Source organism: Trichosurus vulpecula, chromosome 1 (genome assembly GCF_011100635.1).
Source record: "Trichosurus vulpecula isolate mTriVul1 chromosome 1, mTriVul1.pri, whole genome shotgun sequence".
Lineage (NCBI taxonomy): Eukaryota > Metazoa > Chordata > Mammalia > Diprotodontia > Phalangeridae > Trichosurus > Trichosurus vulpecula.
This window is the reverse complement of record NC_050573.1, coordinates 539130469-539149702: the sequence shown is the minus strand read 5'-3', so window position 1 is coordinate 539149702 and position 19234 is coordinate 539130469. Positions and strand designations below refer to the sequence as shown.

Below are 19234 nucleotides of genomic sequence, written 5' to 3'. Positions count from 1 at the left end.
TCCTGTATTTAGCCCTTGATGGAATTGTCAATCAGCTACTCCATTCCTCCCAGCTGGCCACAGGAGACAGAGATTTTGGTGGAGCAGGAGCTCTCTCCTGACTCCTTGCTGCTTGAAGTTGCAGATGCTGCTACCAAGGCAAGGCAAAGGCAGAATTGAGATAGACCACAGAGAGTGGAGGGTGATAAGGCAAAGGCCCTGGAGCAGAAATGGGACCAAGGGGTTGGGGTACCAGGATAGATTAGTATCCAGAAGAAGAGATTAAGCAAGACTTCACTGGTGATAGCTGTGAGAATTTAGCCATGGGGAAGAAAATTTTATTTAAAGGCAAAAGACTGGATTTGAAAACTCTATTTCATTTCCATCCCCAGCTTTTACATAGGGATATTTATTTTAAAGAAATAAGAAGAGATGTGGGGTGGGGGTGCAGCCAAGATGGTGGCTGGAAAACAGGGACTAACTTAAGCTCTCCCCCAAATCCCTCCAAATTCTTGTAAAGTGGCTCTGAACTAATTCTAGAGCTGCAGAACCCATGAAATAACAGAGGGAAGCAGGTCTCCAGGCCAGAATGGCCTGGATGGTAACCGGGAAGGGTCTATCGCACCGTGCTGGGAGTGGAGCACAGTCCAGTGTGGGCCGTGCCAGGATAGAACAGGGTGGAGAAGATGGGAGAGCAGGCTTACAGCCAGGAATCACTGAGCTGTAGCAGTTACCAGACTTCTCAACCCACAAATGCCAAAGACGATGGTGCAGGTCAATGGGAAAACTGCTGAATCTGGGTGAGAAGTGCATGGTCCAGCCCCAGCCTTGGGGGCTGTGGAGGTGGCTTAGCAGCAGCAGGAAGCTCCTATGGTTGCTTCCAGAGCTCCAGCTGAGGTTGCTTCCAGTCCCAGGCCCACCCAGTGGGCAGAATCAAGCAGTGGATCACAGCGGGAGTGCAGGGAGTGCTTTGCTGGCACAGAGGCAAGGTTCTCTTGCTTTCCAATGCTTGCATGTGGGTCGTGGTCCTGGTTAGTGGTTCCAGGGGGAGAAGGAGCACTGGTGTGGCAGAGCTTGTGGTGGCTTAGAAGTGGCTCTGAAAAGAGCAGCACAGCCCCTGAAGCTTGGGACAAAGCACTCTCTACTCTGAAGGCAGTAATAACCTGACCAAAAGCTCAAGCGTCAAGTAGTTGGCTGGGAACATGAGCAGGAGGTAGTGGAAAAGGACTCAGACTCAGACTCAGACTATAGAATCATTTTTGGTGACAAAGAAGATCAAAACATGTAGCCAGAAGAAGTCAACAGAGTCAAAGAGCCTACATCAAAAGCCTCCAAGAAAAATATGAATTGGTCTCAGGCCATGGAAGAGCTCAAAAAGGATTTGGAAAATCAAGTAAGAGAAGTAGAGGAAAAATCGGGTAGAGAAATAAGAGTGGTGCAAGAAAATCATGAAAAACAAGTCAACGACTTGCTAAAGGAGATCCAAAAAAAAAAAATGAAGAAAATAACACCTTAAAAAATAGACTAACCAGGGGATGGAACCAAGATGGCAGCTGGAAAGCAGAGACTAGCATGAGCTCCCTGCCGAGTCCCTCCAAAAACTTATAAAGAATGGCTCTGAACCAATTCTAGAACTGCAGAACCCACAAAACAGCAGAGGGAAGCAGGGCTCCAGCCCAGGACACCCTGGATGGTCTCTGAGTGAGGTCTATCTCACACGAAGCTGGGAGCTGGGAGTGGAGCAGAGCAGAGCCCAGCATGAGCGGCACGGACCAACCAGACCAGGAGCCTGGCGGAGCGGGCCCCAGCGCCCTGAATCATTGAGCTGTGGCAGATACCAGACTTTTCAACCCACAAACACCAAAGACAGAGGAGAAGGTGAGTGGGAAAAGCTGTGGAAGTGGAAGGAGTTCACGGTTAGGCCACCACCCCCAGGGCTGTGGAGGTGGGGCAGCTACAGCTGCTGTTGCTTCTGGCCCCAGGCCCACCTGGTGGGAGGAATTAAGTGGCGGATCAGAGCAGGAGTGCACACCCTGCTGAAGACCTAAGCCCAGTCCAGGTTGTGGGTTCTTGGGGAAGGAGGAGTGCTGGTGTGGCAGAGCTGGCGCATCCCTCCCAAACGTGGAACATAGAACTCTTTAGTCTACAAGCAGTCATACCCCGCTGAAAAACTCAAGGGTCAAGTTAGTTGGTTGGGAATATGGCCAGGCAGTGAAAACACACCCAGATTCAGTCTCAGACTTTGCATTCTTTCTTTGGTGACAAAGAAGACCAAAATATACAGCAAGAAGAAGTCAACAAAGCCAAAGAGCCTACACCAAAAGCCTCCAAGAAAAACATGAACTGGTCCCAGGCCATGGAAGAGCTCAAAAAGGATTTGGAAAAGCAAGTTAGAGAAGTAGAGGAAAATTTGGAAGAGAAATGAGAAGGATGTGAGAAAACCATGAAAAACAAGTCAATGACTTGCTAAAGGAGACCCCAAAAAATACTGAAAAATACACTGAAGAAAACAACACCTTAAAAAATAGACTAACTCAAATGGCAAAAGAGCTCCAAAGAGCCAATGAGGAGAATGCCTTGAAAGGCAGAATTAGCCAAATGGAAAAGGAGGTCCAACAGACCACTGAAGAAAATACTACCTTAAAAATTAGATTGGAGCAAGTGGAAGCTAGTGACTTGATGAGAAATCAAGATATTATCAAACAGAACCAAAGGAATGAAAAAATGGAAGACAATGTGAAATATCTCATTGGAAAAACCACTGACCTGGAAAATAGATCCAGGAGAGATAATTGAAAAATTATTGGACTACCTGAAAGCCATGATCAAAAAAAGAGCCTAGATATCATCTTTCAAGAAATTATCAAGGAGAACTGCCCTGATATTCTAGAGCCACAGGGCAAAATAGAAATTGAAAGAATCCATCGATCGCTTCCTCAAATAGATCCCAAAAAGAAATCTCCTAAGAATATTGTTGCCAAATTCCAGAGCTCCCAGGTCAAGGAGAAAATACTGCAAGCAGCCAGAAAGAAACAATTTGAGTATTGTGGAAACACAATTAGAATAACCCAAAATCTGGCAGCTTCTACATTAAGAGATCGAAGGGCTTGGAATACGATATTCCAGAGGTCAATGGAGATAGGATTAAAACCTAGAATCACCTACCCAGCAAAACTGAGTATCATGCTCCAAGGCAAAATACGGATTTTCAATAAAATAGCGGACTTTCAAACTTTCTCAGTGAAAAGACCAGAGCTGAATAGAAAATTTGACTTTCAAACACAAGAATCAAGAGAAGCATGAAAAGGTAAACAAGAAAGAGAAATCATAAGGGACTTACTAAAGTTGAACTATTTTGTTTTACATTCCTACATAGAAAGATGGTGTGTATGATTCATGAGACCTCAATATCATAGTACCTGAAAGGAATATGCATATATATAATATGTTTATGTATATATATATAAGTGAATGTGTGTATATATGGAATATGCATATATATAATATGTTTATGTATATATATATATAAGTGAATGTGTGTATATATGTATGTGTGTGTGTATATATATATGTATATATATATATATATGTGTGTGTGTGTGTGTGTGTGTGGAGAGAGAGAGAGAGAGAGAGAGAGAGAGAGAGAGAGAGAGGACACAGGGTGAGTTGAAGATGAAGGGAAGATATCTAAAAGAAATAAAATCAAATTAAGGGATGAGAGAGGAATATATTGAGGGAGGGAGATAAGGAGAGATAGAATGGGGTGGATTATCTCGCATAAAGGTGGCAAGAGGAAGCAGTTCTGTGGGAGGACGGGAGAGGGCAGGTGAGGGGGGAATGAGTGAATCTTGCTCTTATCAAATTTGGCCTGAGGAGGGAATACCATACATACTCAATTGGGTATATTACCCCACAGGAAAGAAGAGGGAAGAAGATAAAAAAGAGGAGGATGATGGAGGGGAGGGCAGATGGGGGTGGAGGTAATCAAAAACAAACACTTTCGAACAGGGTCAAGGGAGAAAATTCAATAAAGGGGGATGGGTTGGGAAGAAGCAAAATATAGTTAGTCTTTCACAACATGAGTATTGTGGAAGGGTTATACATAATGATACACATGTGGCCTATGTTGAATTGCTTGACTTCTTAGGGAGGGTGGGTGGGAAGGGAAGAGGGGACAGGATTTGGAACTCAAAGTTTTAAAAAGAGATGTTCAAAAGCAAAAAAAAAAGTTTTTGCATGCAACTAGAAAATAAGATACACAGGCAATGGGGCATAGAAATTTATCTTGCCCTACAAGAAAGGAAGGGAAAAGGGGATGGGAGGGGAGTGGGGTGACAGAGGGGAGGGCTGACTGGGGAACAGGGCAACCAGAGTATGCGTCATCTTGGAGTGGGGTTAGGGTAGAAATGGGGAGAAAATTTGTAATTCAAACTCTTGTGAAAATCAGTGCTGAAAACTAAATATGTTAAATAAATAAATTAAAAAGAAATTATTTAGGGCTGATGTGTAGTACACCCCTTCTACACATGGATGTCATAACTCCTTTTATTAGATTGTAAATGCCTTGAGGGAAGGTATTGAATCTCTCCATCATTGTATCCCCAGAATCTATCACAGTGCCTTGCACATAACAAATTTAATAAATGTTTATTTGAATTTAAAAAAAATATACTAACCCCCCATGCAGTGCTACAACTTCCGGTTCTGAGCCCAGGGTCCCATAATCCTCTGTGCTTTCCATCTCCAACCGGGACCCATACGAACCTCCAGTGAAGATGGCAAGGGCTGTGGTTGGAGTCCTGGGTCGCTGGCTCCGGCCTGAACTGGCCAGCTGCCCACCATCCAGACTGTTCTCCATGGCTCCGAAGCTGTCACCCGACATTTTCGACCTATGCACTTTGAGCGACAGAAGCTGATGGCACTGACCCCATTTCCCCCCCAAACCTGCCATTTCCCTGCGTTGTCTGCCCTCACCTCCCACACCACCCTCGGAGGAGTTGGGCTTGAATTGACTGCTCCGGAGGGAAGTGACAGAAGTTTTCAGAAAAAACCAAATGATTGCTGTGTGTCAGAATGTGGTCTTGAGTGCTGAGGACAAGCTCCTTGTCAGGCACCAGCTTTGGAAACACAACATCTCTGTGAAAGTCTTTCCCAATTCAATCCCGAAGCCATTCCTGGAAGAATCCACGTACCAAAACCTGCTGCCTGTCTTTGTTGGGCATAACATGCTGCTGCTGATCTCAGAAACCAAAGCCAAGGAGATGCTTCAAGTCTTGAAGAGCGTGCCTGTCCTACCACTACTTGGTGGCTGCATTGATGACACCATCCTCAGCTATAAAGGTTTCCTGAAGTACTCCAAACTGCCCTCACAGTCTTTGATGCAGGGGGAGCTGTTAGGGGGCCTGACTGTCCTGCCATCTCAGACCCACTCCCTCCTGCAGCACCAGCCCCTTCGGCTGACTGCCTTGTTGGATCAGTACATCAGATAGCAGCACAAAGACGACGTGGAAGTGCCCAGCACTGGGGAGCCAGCTTCCGCTGACCCGTTAACAGACACTTAGCTGGGTGGGGCTCAGCATCCATAAATGTACTTTGACTCAAAAAAAAAAAAACCCAGACTAACCCAAATGGCAAAAGAGCTCCAAAAAGCCAATGAAGAGAAGAATGCCTTGAAAGGCAGAATTAGGCAAATGGAAAAAGAGGTCCAAAAGACCACTGAAGAAAATACTACCTTAAAAATTGGAATGGAGGAAGTGGAAGCTAGTGACTTTATAAGAAATCAAGAAATTATAAAACAGAACCAAAAGAATGAAAAAATGGAAGACAATGTGAAATATCTCATTGGAAAAACAGCTGACCTGGAAAATAGATCCAGGAGAGATAATTTAAAAATTATTGGACTACCTGAAAGCCAAGATGAAAAAAAGAGCCTAGGCATCATCATTCAAGAAATCATCAAGGAAAACTGCCTTGATATTCTAGAGCCAGAGAGTAAAATAGAAATTGAAAGAATCCACTGATCACCTCTAGAAAAAGATCCCAGAAAGAAATAGGAAGAAGAGAAATACAAACATTTCCCCCCAACACTGGAGGGGCACACTATTTCCTGTCTTGAGGAGAATGGGGTCAGACTTTACTAAGTTTCTAAGTGGTATTAGTCCCCCTAAGTTCATATCCAAATGTAATATTGTTGACTGATGAATCCTCCTCCTAGCCTTTGCAAAATCTGACAGGGACTACTGGAACTTTGGTGGTTGGATCTTCTGGTCTTCCAAAACTCACAAGGCTATGATCATTGCCTTCACATAAAATGGAAGAATACACACAGAGGCAAGGTACCAAGGTACACATTCACCTGGTGAGAGCACTTTTTTTTTCAAGTTTACCACGTTGTAATAAACCACATGGCCAATTAAAAGGCAGTTTCCGAGTCTTATGAATTATTGGCCTACCGAAGGATAGACATTTCCCATACAAATGGGGATGGGGTGGAGCTATATGTAGATTTCTACGGTTCTCATAATTCAAAACAACATTCCATTTTCCTTTTTTCATATCCCTGGATCAGTAATGAATTTGGCTAGCAGCACGCCTAAAGCTGTAGGAGTCCAGAGTAAGCAATGGAGAAATTGCAGCCTTTGGGGAAGACCAGTGCATGCACCCAGAATGCACTCTGGAGAAACTATTGGTGAAGTGGCTCAAGCATATAGCAGTTGGAGGTGGACAAATTATACACACATGCATGTGTTTCTATCTATAAGGCACGAATGTGTGTATACATGTATGTATATACACATACATACACACATACATACATATATATCCCTTGCTGGTTAATTAGTGACCTAGTAAAGTGTTATCCTGCTTTTCTGTAGACTTATAGCAGGCTGGATAAACCTGGGCACCAGCTAGTTTTGTTTCAGCACATTTAGTGTCACCCATGACATCCATTAAGTATGCCTGCAACCTGCACCTGTCACATATCTAATTCATTTAATAGAAATTACTTTTGTATTAACCTAAATTTTGAATTATCTATGTTCCTGGTTAGCCATGATAGCCTAGAAAATGGACAGTTGTAAAAGAGGAAGTAGGAGGGAAGGTTGTTAAATATTTTACTCTCAGTACCTCTCCTACAAGAATGGCAGGTTAGTAAAAATAGAGAATTTTCCCCCTTTTGTGCTTTTGCCTCCCTTTTCACTTAGAAACTTTTTTTTACTTATTTGTAAGGGTGTGTGTGTGTGTGTGTGTGTGTGTGTGTGTGTGTACTCCCACTTAATGGACTACGTATTTTATTAATTTTTTGGACTTGAATTCTTTGGTTTTAAAGTGGATTGATGAAAGATGTATTTTGAATCGTAAATAAACTTGGCTAAATTCCAAACTTGTTACTATGTTTTGGAGAGGAGACATATCTGGGTAAAATGTCTTTGCTTAGTACAAATTGGCCTATTCAGTCACACAACAAGGCTGGCTTTTCTATTCAAGGTCCTGGGTTGGATTCTTGTCCCTCGGTCTCCTGGCCCTGGTGTTGGCAGGCATTAGATGTTTCAGGGGAGCACTATCCATATCCTTGGCCAACATCCCAGAGTCTACATAATGCCAAACATACAGTTGAAAACTAGAAAACTCAATCAAATTCCATATATTTTTTTAAAAATTGAATTTGAATAGTGAGCAATTTTTTAAAAAAAATTTAATTGTGTTGCATGGATTAAAAATGTTTATTAAAGTTATTATGTGCCAAGCACTGTGTTTTGTTTGGGGTTATGTAGACATAGTTTCAAAGTAATTTTAAGGAAAACATAAGACTTTCTCTTATATTAGCTTACCACTGTAAAATCTACACTGTCTCTGAAAACACTTTCCATATTTCTGCCTCAAATGTCTTTGTTTACATTATCTCTGAAGGTTTTATCCTTCCTTTTCTTCCCCTCTTTTGTCCTCCTCTCTTCTCCTTCCTTTTCCCTCCTTCTTTTCTCTTCTCCTCTCTTCCCTTCCTCTCTCCATAGTTCTCCCCATCCTACCCCTCCTTTGCCTTCTTTTTTACTCTCCCTTCCCCTCCTCTCCTCTTCCCTCTTCTACTCTCTCCACTTTACTGGGATTATGACAGGCTGCAATCTCCAAGTGCACCAGGCATCTCTCCAAGACTATAAACTTGCATAGCAGGTGCTGATCTGTATTGGTAGAGGGTTTTTCCTTATTTGTATATCAACAAAATTAGGGGTTTGCCCAATACACGTATACTGCATATACATACATATATAAATACATACAGACATACAATGCGTATATTACATATGTATGTAATACAGACATACACACACACAGACAACAGAGACAGAGACAGAGAGACAGGGAAAGAGAGAAAGACAGAGAGAGTCAGTACAACTAACCATATTAAGGACTTTGTTCTAGTTCTTAGAACAGCACAATTCTGATTTTGCTAGAACCAAAGGCTCCATCTTCATAGAACTGGCACGGTGGAGACTGAACAAAGTATTTTGATTACAGTAATAATTCAATTCAACAAATGCTTATCCATACCCCCTGAAGGCACGGTGCTGAATTCTGGGAATACAAAGACAAAAATGAAATGCCTACATTCTATTTTAGGGACACAGGATGTTCAGATGAGTAAATATAAGGTAATAAGAAGAGGAAGGGAACATTAGCACCTGGCAAAAGTCTTTATAGAGGTTATATATGAACTGAATCTTAAAAGAAGATATGAACTGTTCGAGGCAGAGATGAACAGGAAGTATATTCTAGACATAGGGAATGACTTGAGCAAATGCAGAAGATGGAATATGGAACAAGTAGTAGTCAATTCAGTTAAGGCATAAAGCGAATACAGTAGAAGAATAGGTTGGAGCTAGTCTTAGGATTTGTAGTTGGCCTGAATCAACAGGGAACCATCGAAGGTTTTTTAGCAGGGGAGTGACATGGCTAGATCTGTGCTTTGTGAATATTAATTTGGTGGCTACATGAGAGGTCAATTGAAGAGGAGAAAGACTGGCGCAAGGAAAACAGTAAGAGGCTATTAGAATATTCCAGGTGAGAGTCGATGAAGTATATTATAACAAGTAGCACAAGTATAATGGACTCATGAGTGGAGAGAGGAGGAGAATTGTGTGAGATAGAGATAGATATTTTAAAAGTTGTTAAACTGGGTGGTGAGGAGCATGATAGTGCCCTTGATAGAAAAAGGAAGGTTTGGAAGAGGGAAAAGACAGTGAGTTCCATTTTGGATGTGTTTACTTTGACTTGTCAGTGAAATATCTTTTTGAAACTCAGCACAGACACTTGCAAGACTAGAGCTTGGGAGATGGATTAAGGCCATAGAGATTTGAGATTATACATCTGTGTAGGGATGATAGTTGAAACCATGGGGACTAATGCAATCACCAAAGGAGAGAGTGTAGAGCAGAGGTTCTTAACTTTTTTTTGTATCATGGACCTCTTGTCTGGTGAAGTCTAAGAGCCCATCTCAGAGCTATGTTTTTAAATGCATAAAATAAGATATGTGGTATTATGAAGGAAGCCAATTATATTGAAATAGTTGTCAAGACATTAACAAAAATTCAAAGACCCCAGGTTGAGAACCCCTGGTGTGGAGTAAGAAAAAAAAGAAGGCCTAAGACAGAGTCAGGAGGGATATTCACACTCAAGATATGGGAGATGAATGATGAACCACTGAAGGGGGCAGAAAAATATCATATAGTTATGGTGAAAGCCAGGTAAAAGTACTGCCACAGAGATCAAGTGGGGAGAACGAAGGGAATCAATATCTAGGAAGAGAGCGTAACAGTAATTCGGCTAGCAGCTGCTGTTGAGGTGTAAGACCCTAAAAGACCAGCAACAAGAGCTGCCAGCACAGGTTCTTTTGATCTGCTGTATTAAGGAAAGTAACTTTAAGGGGTTAACAATCTTACTTTAATCCAACATACAAATATCATTCACTTAGTTCAGGAGGAAAAGCCAGCACCCTGAACTTCAGAGCAAAATACAAACAAATAACAAACATGCACAATATGAACAGACCAAATCAGAGTTACCAGGAAAGCATCAACATCTGGGTTCATGAGCCATGGTCTTAACAACGGCTTGCCCAGAGTCATCCACCACTCTTCCAGTGACTGAGAGCCCCAAGGGAAGATGCCAACTTCTTGAGTTCACGTATTCTGTTCAGGGTCAAAGGGCGTCACACAAGTGACTCACCCACATGAGCTACAAGCGTCACAAACCAGGGACAAACCCATGCAAACCAGGCTTTCCCTTGAGGCAAGGAGGTCATCAAAGACTCCTAATTTAATCAAAGAAACAAAGGCTGGACTCATCAAGGGCACTAGATTAAGTAACTGCTAAAAGAGAAACCAGTAAAATTAATTAATATTACAGAGAGTTATGCTTGACCATGACAAAAGCTGCAGAAAGGTTGAGGAAAACCAGGAATGAGAAAAGGTTGCTGGATCTAGCAATTAAGAGGACATGAGTAGGGTTGGAAGCTTGATCCTAAGAATCTGAGAAGTGAATGGGCAGTGAGATGTTGAAGGCTGAGAAAATAGGCAACTCTTTCTTGAAACTTGGCTGTGAAAGGAAGGAGAGATATAGTTTGATAAGCTGAGAGAATAGCATTGCAAAATTAAGGTATTTAAAGACGGGAGAAACCTCACATGTTTGTTGATATGAAAGAGGGAAAGAGGAGCAGGGGAGATATCTGATACTACTACTAGGCTAATACCTCAGAGGTCAAAAAAAGAAAAAAAGGAAAAAGGTCCAAATAAACAAATATGTGTATGGTAGATCACTTTTTGTGCTGACAAAAACATGGAAGCTAAGGAGGTGCCCATTAATGAAGGAATGGCTGAACAGATTATAATATATGAATGTAATGGAAGATGATTGTGCCATAAGAAATGGTGAAAAGGATGATTTCAGAGAAATCTGGGAAGACTTGTATGAACTGAGGTAAAATGAAAAGAGAAGTAGAATGACTTATTCAATAACACAATACCCTAAAGACATACAACTTTGAAAGACTTAACTCTAATTGATACAAAGACCAATGACAATTCTAGAGGACCAATGATAAAACATGCTACTCACCTACTGAAAATGGGATGATAAATCCAAGGTACAGAACAAGACATATATTTTTGAACATGGTCAATACAGGGAGTTATTTTGCTTGCCTGCATATTTGTCATAAGGGCTTTCTTTTTATTTTTCCATAGGAGGAAGGTAAAAGGGAGAGAGAATAGATTTTTGTTAATCAAAAAAATGTAAGAATAGTGACAAGAATCTTAAGGACTCTAATACACTGAAATTTGGGGGAGAAATTAAAGGAACTATTAAAGATGAGAGAGAGGAAGGGGGTGTTCATTGAGGCAAGGGTTCTGGAGAAGACAGGATGATATAGGATCAAAGGCACAAGGAAAAAAATTAATATTGGATGCCTCCCTCTTCCTCAGTGATTGGAATAGAAAAGGAGAGGAGGTGATGATATATGGGGGCTTTAAAGGATAGACAGAAGATGTGAAGAGAACATGGTGGATAGATTTTCTCAGGGATTAAGGAGGTAAGTTAATTGGTAGCTAGAGTGGGTTAAAGCGAGGATAAGGTCGTACAGAAAGGATGTTTGGAATCACTGCTGAAGAGAGTAGATTAGAGAGTCAGTCAATAAAGAATAAAAAGACCTTCTGTCAGATAACAACAAGGGTCCTGTTGACATTAGAAAACATGCATTTTTGGTGGCTCCAGTTGTGCAGCCTCCTCGGTCATCATTCACTAGTATCAGAGCAAGAGAAGAGAAGGCATATCCTATGTATTACTCAGGGCTGAAGATTGGCAGAGTGTGAATGCTGATAGATTGCAGGGGCCTCTGGTAAGGGATAGGAAAGGAATTCAAGGGCAGAGAGCAGTATTAAGATGAACCGGTCAGCTATAAAGTCAAGGCTGTGGAGAAAGTGAGGTCAGAGAAGGAAGGATGGATTGAAAGAACAAAGGGTTGGCTAGACTGGAGTGAATGGTGAATAGTTTAATGGTGAATGAAGGATGGATGAAGAATAGATTTAGAAGTGAGTGAGACAGTGAGAGAATAAAGTGTGAAGACTTTGCAGGCAATACACTATATACATACATATATCTATATTTAAAATGTTTGAGAATCAATATACAGAAAAAGGGGAAATGGGATAAGTTTGAGTCTATGAGAACTTGCTTACTCAGCCTTTAGGAATGCCTTTCTTCCCTGAAGTCCCTGTTCTTTCTTCTGGTTCTGGTTTAAAGATTTACCCGATGAGAATAAGGTCAGTATAACCTGGTTTTTCTTTTACTATAAGGAATAGGAGAGAGTCTCCCCCTCCTCTTTCCTTATTCTTTTTCTTTAGATTCATAGATGTCACCCTAGCAATAATCATCAACTTGAGAAAGTAGGGGTTAGACTGTGCTTGGTTTCCCAGTTCTTGTCTAGCTTTTCGTGCTTAGATTGTAAGCCTGCCTCCCAGCCAATGGTGAGGAGGGATAGAGGTGGGCGGGATTTTCTTGTGTTAGGGGTATATTTGCTGGTGCTTTGTTCCCTGTGCCTTGCCTCCTCCTGCTAGTCCTGTTCTGTCAGAGGACACCCTTTTCTCGGGAGAACTGAATAAAATTTGATTTCTGTTCCTACCTTGAGATGCCTCTTTATTAAAATTAATTTCTTTTCATAATTGGTGAGGGTCTACACCCCGCACAGAAGGAGTGAGGCAGAGAGAGACAGAAGATGGAAGGGTAGGAGACTGTAATGAAATACAGTCATTGTAGAGTGTGAGATCATGGAGGTAACACAGTTCTGGCTGATGGTGAGATTGAAGTTAGGATTCCTATGGATGTCTAAGGTACAGTGAAGATGTAGGTCATGGGATGTAAAGAACGTATAGAACTGGGATCCTAGGGTGTCTTATGGATCATCATTATATACCGAAGTCCCCAAGTATGAAGGAAGAAGTAGGAATGGAAGGGAAGACTATGAGCCAGGTACTTTTTCCTTTGAGAAAGGAGGGAAAGTGACCAGGAGCTCTATGTGTTATGGCAAAAAGGGTGATATAGATGTATGGAGGATACTTCAAAGAAGAAGAGCTCACAGAATGATGGCAGAGCGAGGGTCTGGAAGTGGTAGAGAATACCAAGAAGTAGACATGAGAGAAAAATTAACACACATTGAAGAACATGTCCAGGTATGCAATGTCTTTTGGAGACAATCAGAAGATAAAGAGGGTATGAGGTCAATCAATCAATCGACAAGCATTTAAGTACTTTGTGCCAGGCATTAAGGGTATAAAGACAAAAATTGAAACTGTTTCTGTCCTCAAGGAGCTAATATTTCATTGGAGGAGACAACAACATATACACAAAAAGGTATAAAGAGAGCAGGGCTCTCATCCAGAGTCTTAACTAATATGAGGGTAACATAATGTGGGTGGCAACATAGGGTGGTAGTGGTTCTTCCTCACTACAATGGTCTTTCATCTTGCATAAGACCATACTGGGTGGCTTAATCATCACCCCTTTAACTTCTTTGGGCTATCCTCATGCTGTCTCTCTCTGTCTCTCTGTCTCTGTCTGTCTCTCTCTCTGTCTGTCGCTCTCTCTCTCTGTCTCTGTCTCTGTCTCTCTCTCTCTCTCTCACACACACACACACACACACACACACACACACACACACACACTTCTGGGATTTGGGGGGGTTTAAGGACAGTTGGCTTGACATGGAGTATAGGTCATACACACTCTCTTCCAGCTTGACTGACCCTGAGTTAGATTGTCGTCTCTGCTGCCTGCATCTTTTCCAACCACAGCTTAATTTGTTTTAGGCCAAAGAATTCTTAGTTATAGCTTTGGGAATTCTTTAACAATAACTGGGTATGGTGGGAAGAGGTCCCCGAGGGCACAAAAGAACAAGAGAGAATGTGATATAATCGGCAGAAGAGTAAGGCTGAGGTTAATAATAGGGGAAAATGATTTCTATTTCAGAAGTACTGCAGTTTGTAAGGATTTCTGGCCAGGCATCTGGGCCAATAAATACCTCGTGGACAGAATCCTCATTCTGCCACTTGCTACTGGTGTGACCTAAAGCAAATCACTTTGTCTTTCTGGACCTCAATTTCTTTCTTTTCTTTTTTTAAAGACATCAATTGACACATTTATTGAACACTTACTATGTGCTAGGTTCCTGAGTTACCTGTACAAGGAATCATAGTCTCTATTTGTGAGGAACTTCCATAACAATGGGGACACATTCATTGTCTTTTGTTGCTTATCAAGGACCATCTGGGAGGTACAGAGGAGAGACTGATTACTGTGGGGTGGGGGTGATTAATAGAGGCTTCTTGGAAGTCCCCTGGGGCCCAGAATTATTTTCATACAATTTTCCAGTGAACTAGCCTGAGGAGGAGGACTGAAACTTCTAATATTGGGGGAAAACCAGTACATCCAAGGACAAAGCAACCAAATCCCAGTAGGCTTTTAGGAAGTACACAATCACTTTCTCATGCCCTCTGCCAACCTATTGTGGTTTTAAATAATTTCCTTTTGCAGCAACCAATGTTGTGTTTGCTGATATGAACTCTGAGCATGAAGACAGACAGAAGGTCAAGAGTTTTGACTCAGTTGAAAGTGCCAAGCCTATGTATCTGCAGTCTTTCCTTTACCTCTTCACTTACCTGACCTTGGGTCCCAAACTCAGTTCTCCCAGCCCATCTCTCTTTTCACACATCTTTTATTTTACTGAGAAGACTGAGCGCTCCTCCATGTTTCCAAGCTTCTTTCTATATAACCCATTCTCTCCTCTGAGGTGGCCTTAAGGCTTTCCCTTCCTGGACCTTATTCTATCAATCATTCCCTCTACCTCCTCCCCCTCTTCTTCCTTTTCCTTTACCTTTCCCAAACGAGGATGGATCTCCTTATTCTAAAAACCAAAACAAACCCCAAACTCCCAAACAATCCAAACCCCTTCCTTCTTCCTTTGACTCTATATACCCTGGAGTATTTGTGCTGTCTTCCTTTCCCCTTTCAGTGATAAGTTTCTAGAAAGACTAGTTTTCTGACTTTACTTGTTGCCTATTTACTCCCTTCATTCCTTGTAGCCTGGCTTTATTTCCAGCCATTCTAGTGATACTGCTCTTTAGAACAGGGTTGTCCAAAATAACAGCCCACCAGCCCCATGTAGTCTGCAGTGCGATTTTATGTGGCCCGCCTGTGGGTTTTAATTTTCAGGAGCGAAAAAATAAAATAACAATTTGCATGAAATGCATTTTTAATTCCATCACTAATAAATAATCTCATTGATGTTAATTTTCTTTGGTGTTTTTAAGCAGTATTCTGGACAGAACATATCGCAGGGAATTTTCAATAGATCTGCGGGATGTGTTTTGTTTGTATGATGCAGACTAGTCAGTATGCACCTACCTTTGTGTTGTCGCTTTGTTGTTTTGTGTTTGCTTTCATGCCTTTACCTGTCATATTGATGATGGTGCATTCCCCCACTTTCTATTGGTATACTGTATTTTAATTCTGGGTGGGCCCTCGAATAATTATTTTATTTTAATGTGGCCCTAAGATACCCTAAGGTTGGACAGCCCTGCTTTAGAGGATTATCAATGACCTTACTAATTGAAATGGCCTTTTTTTTTTTAGTACTTGGCCTCTTCGCTGTTCTGCAACATTCCAAGCTATTGACCAGCTTTCTCTTGATATTTTCTAGACTTCTGTGGTATTACTGTACTTCACCCAATCTCCTACCTATTCAGTCCTCCTTGGGCTCTTCATCTTCCTCCTCTTGCCCCCTAAACACGGGGTGCATGGAATGTTAAAGAAGGAGTAGCACTTTTGGTGTGAGGGCTTGCCAAGTTCTTTTCAGGGCTGCTCATTTACCTTGGGAATTTACCCGTCTCCCAATTTTCACCTGTGGCGCCAAGAAGCTGCAGCATGCTCAGAGCCCACACCCTAGTAAAATTGTCTCAGCAAATTGGCTAAACCAGGTGGAGGGTAACCCATCATTGAGTTAGGGAGATGTCTACCCCAAGCATGTGAAAACTTCCTTTGGAATGGGTAGGTGAGAACAATTTGTTCCAATGCCCGTGAAGGCATCTGAAGCAGGCACTGTGGAGCATTTAGAGTTTGGTCAGATATTAAAGATGCCAAGGTTATCCACCTCATCCTGGGCCATTACCGGTTGTCGTGACTTTTGTCCTGGCACTGGACTTCGATGACTCTTTTTACGCTTCTCTTGAGTCTTGTATTTGAAAGTCAAATTTTCTATTCAGCTCTGGTCTTCTCATCTGTTTCTCATTGAATGCCTATTTCCCTTCCTCCCCTCCCCTCCCCAACCCTGCCAAGGATTATACTCATCTTTGCTGGGTAGATGATTCTTGGTTGGAATCCTAGCTCCTTTAGCTTCTGAAATATCATATTCCAAGCCCTCTAATCCTTCAATGAAGAAGATGCTAAATCTTGTGTTATCCTGACTGTGGTTCCATAATATTTGAATTATTTCTTTCTGGTTGCTTGCAATATGTCCCCCTCAACCCTGGGAACTCTGGAATTTGGCTATAGTATTCCCGGGAGTTTTCATTTTGGGATCTCTTTCAGGAGGTCATCGGTGGATTCTTTCCATTTCTATTTTACTCTCTGGTTCTGGATATCAGGGCAGTTTTCCTTGCTAATTTCTTGAAAGCTCGTGTCTAGGATCTTTTTTTGATCATGGCTTTCAGGAAGTTTGATGATTTAAAAATTATCTCTCCCGGATCTATTTTCCATGTCAGTTGTTTTTCCAATGAGATATTTCACATTGCCTTCTACTTTGTCATTCTTTTGGCTTTGCTTTATCGTTTCTTGATTTCTCATAAAGTCCTTGGCTTCCATTTCCTCCATTCTAATTTTAAGCAATTATTTTCTTCAGTGGTCCATTGGACCTCCTTTTCCATTTGGCCAACTCTACCTTTTAAGGCATTCTCCTCATTGGCTTTTGGGACATCTTTTGCCATTTGGCCTAGTCTGTTTTTTAAGGTGTTTATTTTCTTCAGTATTCTTTTGTGTCTCCTTTACCGAAGCGTTGGCTCGTTATTCACTTTTTTTCTTGCATCACTCGCATTTCTCTTCCCCATTTTTCCTCTACCTCTCTTGCTTGATTTTCAAAGCCCTTTTTTGAGCTCTTTCACGGCCTGGGACCAATTCAACTTTTTCTTCGAAACCCTGGTTGTAGGAGCTTTGACTTTGTATGTGTTTTGGTCTTCCTTGTCACCATAGCAACTTTTTTTTTTGGAGGGAGGAAGGCAGGGCAATTGGGGTTAAGCGACTCGCCCAAGGTCACACAGCCAGTAAGTGCGTCAAGCGTCTGAGGTCAGATTTGAACTCAGGTCCTCCTGACTCCAGGGCCGGTGCTCTATTCGCCGCGCCACCTCGCTGCCCCTCATAGTAACTTTCAATAGTCAGAGGTTTTTTTTTTCCCATCGTTTACTCATTTCCCCAGTCTATTAGTTGACTTTTGACCCTTTATTACAGTAGGGCTCTGCTCCCGGGGTGAAGGAGGCGCGCCGTCCCAAGTGTCAGGGGCCTTGTACAGTTATTTTCAAAGATATTCCAGGGACCTATAAGTTCCCAGTTCTTCCTGGGTGGCATGACCTAAGGAGAGGCGTTTACTACTCTTCTGGCCTGAGTGACTAGAAGCCCTCTTTTCTGCCCTAGAACTGTGAGGAGGGCTCCCCTTCCGCCGCCGTCACAAGGGCTGCTACGCTAGTGCTCTTCCTCACTCTGGGCCTACCACCCGGTACTGTGAATCAGAGCTGAGTATGGGCAAAGCAACACAATCCTGCCTCAATGCTAGCAAAAAGACCTCTATAATCTCCTTCTGACCGGTTGTTTGACCTCCCTCCCCCCCCCGACGCCACCCCCCCACCCGGCCCCTGTGGGCCGAGTGCTTTGGAAGTAGCCCTGGTCTGCGCTGGCCTGGCCAACCCTGGACTGTACTCCTCTTTCATCCTGGTGCAACAGACCCTTTCCTGTTGACCTTCCAAATTTCTTGAGCTGAAAATTTGTTTCACTCTGTCTTTTTGTGGATTCTGCTGCTCTAGAATTTGTTTAAAGTCATTTTTAAAAGGTACTCAGAGGGGTTTGGGGGACAGCTCTGCCTCTACTCCACCATCTCAGCTCCACACCCAGGGCCTCAATTTCTGCATCTGTAAATAAGAAGGTGGGGCTGAGTAGCCTTTGTGGGTCCTTTCATATAAAAATCCATATTCTTATGATGGATGCTTTATTTGTAAGCTTATACTACTTTAGCCATTTTTAAACATTTTGGTCTCAGGACTCTTTTATACTCTTAAAAATTATTGAGGACATCCCAAATAGCTTTTTTGTAAAATGTGGATTATATCTATGCACATTAATTGTATTAGGAACAAAACATCTTAGTATTATTATGAAAATAGTTTTGACCTCGGAGACCCCCTGCAAGAGTCTTAGTAACCACACTTTGGAAACTATTGTGCTACTATTTTATTATCATACAAGAGGATCAGGATTTTATTCAACCTCTAAAAAATTAGTCAGGGTCTAAAAGAATTGTTGTATCTTAAATCTTTTATTTGTTTTCAGCACATTTTCAAGGATTTTGAACTAGGCTCAAATTATCAGCCTTGCTAAAGCACAAAGAGGAGATATTTTTTTCCCCATATAAGTTTGTCTGCTAAGTTTGAAGAGGTATTTTCTCCCATTGTAATCTGAGTGGAAGTTTTTCTTTTAAATATCCCCTCCCTTCCCCACCAGTTTCTCCTCCCCAGAAATCCACTTATATGAATTTTCATGTCCTAGAACAAATTGTGAGCTCTTTGAGCAGTGGTACAGTGAAGGGTGCTGAATCTCCATTTTCTCATTTCTATTCTAATTGTAGCATTTGAGAGCTGGATACTTGTGGAGCAGGGGTGGTAGTTCCTACAAATGGTTTGAATATCTTTATTGTTCTTTTCATAATCTAGGTAAGAAGCAGGGCTAGCATGGTTCAGGGATCTGGGAATAGTCTATATTCCATTTATCTCTAGTTCAGGAAGTCAAGCTGAGCTGAAGGCTTTAAAAAACAGGAGACCTTGATGTCTCATGGCCAGCTATTGATTGAATGAAGTTGAATTACTGAAAGGATAAGCATCTGTATTGCAGTGGTGAGAATTGGAAGAGAGTATTAGGGAATAAATGCCACTAATCTAGAAGGGAAGGAAGAAAG

The 19234-nt window shown here is 41.9% G+C and overlaps 1 pseudogene; it reads left to right on the top strand.

Moving 5' to 3' along the window:
- The first annotated feature begins 4754 nt into the window (after positions 1-4754).
- Positions 4755-5468, top strand: LOC118839911 (annotated as a pseudogene).
- The last annotated feature ends 13766 nt before the right edge of the window (positions 5469-19234 follow it).